Genomic DNA, 3,099 nt, shown 5'->3' on the forward strand with positions numbered 1-3,099 from the left:
CGCGCATTCAAACAGTCCATAGGAAAACATTTCTCAATGCTTTCCTATGGACGTTATGCAAGCTGGATGCGATTTTTGCATCCAGCGTCGCAGAAGCGCCTCTAGCGGCTGTCAGGAAGACAGCCACTAGAGATTGGATTAACCCTGTTATGTAAACATAGCAGTTTCTCTGAAACTGCTATGTTTACATCTGGAGGGTTAAAATCTGGGGGACCTGGCACCCAGACCACTTCATTGAGCTGAAGTGGTCTGGGTGACTATAGTGTCCCTTTAAATACCCTGGGTTGTCTACTTTTACAAATGGTATGCCAAAATGGGAAATATAAGACAGATATCGCACTAGCGAACCCTAGAACCAAAATAAATGTAGGATTTTTCTGCAGAAAACACCAATATGAAGCAAAATCGACCAAGCGGGTCTCTGCAACAAAAAAATTAAGAAGGCAAGAGAAAAGTCAGCTAAAGGTGATGTCTGGATCAATTTTAAAATATGTTGCACCTTCAACATCTACCGCAGTAAGAGAAAGTGCTGAATACATTCAGTCTGTTGAATCCAGAGGTGAAATGCCTGAAGTATCTTCTCAAGAAGCTTCATATGTGAAAGCGCAAGAATTGGAGAAGATCATTTTATCTTCAAGCGGTGAAAATGATGTAGACGAAGGAGATGCCAGCAGAAGCCTGCATCAGCAAGACTCTGATGATGATGATGAAGAAGAAGAGGAGACTGTTCGACTGTCAATTTATTCTGATGTTCCTGCTTGGCCAGTTCCAGATGTTTTAAGAGTGGACCTTATTAAGAGGGGAAGTGAACCTTTCCAAAATAGAGATGGGCCATTCAGTCTAGTTGAAAGGCAAGGAGAGAAATCAAAAGGGAAGAGTCAACAGCTGACCACTGCATGGTTCTATAAGGCTCTGCCTAATGGCAAAAAAATTCTTAGAACGTGGATGGTGTGCTCTCCATCAAAACAAAGTTTGTTTTGTTTTTGCTGTTGATGACAAAGTAACAGGGGCATCCAGTTTTGTTACTGGGTTTCAATTGTGGTGGAAGCTGAACCCAAAGGTGTCTGATCATGAGGCTTCTGAGAAGCATCTTACATGTTTGGAGAAATGGAAGACCTTGAGAGCAGGATTGAAGCTACAAAAATGCCTTGATCATGCCCATCAAACAACAGTGGACAGAGAGAAAAGGAAATGGAGGGATATTTTGCATCACCTTTTGGATGTAACTTTGTTTCTGGCAAACCAGAATCTTCCCTTTCGTGGTCATCTAGAGACCATGTCATCCGCAAACAAAGGCAACTTCCTGGAATTGGTAGAATTGCTCTCAAACTATGATCCAATTTTAAAGGAACATTTCATGAGGCTGGAACATGCTGTTGCATCTGGAAAGAGAATGACTTCCTATTTCTCTCCAAAAATTCAGAACAAATTAATTTGTCTTTTGGGAAATCATGTGAAGGACAAAATAGTGGCTGATATCAAGAAAGCAAAGTACTTTGGGATTCTTTTTGACAGCACCCCTGATGTGTCCAACACTATCAGATGTGTGAAGTGATCAGATATGTTCATATTGAAGGGGACAATGTTGAAGTAAAGGAATCATTCTTGGGCTTCTTTCCTGTTGCTGAAAAGACTGCTGCTGAGTTCACAGAACATATCCTGCAACATCTGGAGGAAGATGGACTAGACATAAGCCTTTGCCGTAGTCAAGGATATGATAATGCTGCAACTATGGCAGGGATTCATGGTGGTGCTCAGGCAAAAGTAAAAGAGATTAATCCAAAGGCTTTGTTTATGCCATGTGCAAACCATTCCATGAACCTATGTGGGGTGCATTCATTTGGAAGTGTTGTTTCCTGTGTGACCTTTTTTGGAACATTGGAGAGAGTGTATTCCTTTTTTTTAGGTTTCTACATATCGTTGGGAATTGCTGATGGAGAATTTAGGTGTGACAGTGAAAAGACTTTCCCAAACAAGATGGAGCGCTCATTATGATGCTGTGAAGCCAGTGAGGGCAAATTTTTTTAAAAAAACTGACTTCAGCCCTTGAAAAATTGTGTAATCCCAAAGAAAATGTGGACACAAGAGGATCGTCTCAGATGTTGCTGTCTGCCGTATGTGATTTTTCTTTTTTGTGTTACATAAATATTTGCAAACAGTGGGATTCACTCTTGAAAAGTGCATTGTGAAACTACAAGGTTTGAAAGCGTTTCTAGCAGATCAGCGCAGTGAAATTGTGGAGAAGGCCATTTGTTATACGTGTAGAGAAATGGACATTTCTATGGAAAGAAGAGGGAGAGTAAAGCTCCATAAAACAATGCCAGGAGAGAAGGCAAAGGATGCTGGTCTCACATTGCCAGAGGAAATGAAAAGGGCTATGTTTGAGTGCCTTGATCGTTTTCATCATGAGTTGGAAATTCGTTCCCAGGCAATTGAAAAAACCCTTTCAATGTTTGATGTTATTCAGCCAAACTCTCTGGTTGTGGCAACAGAGAAAGATATTCGTAATTATACTCCAAAATTGACTGAGATTATTGACGAATTCTCTAATGGAGATATCGTTAGGGAAATTGAACGTCTTCGGAGGCATTTGGAAGCTGCCAAGATCAGCGTTGAAGAAGCAAAGAAATTGACGGCATTGCAGTTCCTGGAGTTCATTGTTAAATGGGATTATTGTGAATCTCTGCCAAATTTGTCACTGTGTTTAAGATTCTTTTTGACTCTGTGTGTGTCTATTACTTCATGTGAAAGAAGTTTTTCCAAATTAAAATTGATAAAAAAAAATATTTCGCTCAACCATGAGTGAGACAAGGTTGACAAATCTGGCTATACTTTCACTTGAGCATGAATATGCAAGGAAGATTGGCTTTGATGAAGTAATCGATAAATTTGCAGACATGAAGGCTCGAAGGCAGCGGATGTGAATCATTGCACATTACCTCTGCCGAATAGACTGAGTGGTCACTTTGGATCTGTGTGTTTTTTTGTTTATAGAAAGCGTATTAGCTGTTAAGTAAATGTTAATTATTTAAATTGAATTTATTTCTAAGTTAATTTATTTTCCATAGTTCCATTTTTTTCAAGTTGATATACAGTTTA

General features: G+C 39.7%; 1 pseudogene; it reads left to right on the forward strand.

Annotated features, from left to right (window-relative positions):
• Window positions 1-300: 300 nt before the first annotated feature.
• LOC134586335 (zinc finger MYM-type protein 1-like) lies at window positions 301-1,995 on the forward strand (annotated as a pseudogene).
• Window positions 1,996-3,099: the final 1,104 nt, after the last annotated feature.

The sequence above is a fragment of the Pelobates fuscus genome, chromosome 2 (assembly GCF_036172605.1).
Source record: "Pelobates fuscus isolate aPelFus1 chromosome 2, aPelFus1.pri, whole genome shotgun sequence".
Lineage (NCBI taxonomy): Eukaryota > Metazoa > Chordata > Amphibia > Anura > Pelobatidae > Pelobates > Pelobates fuscus.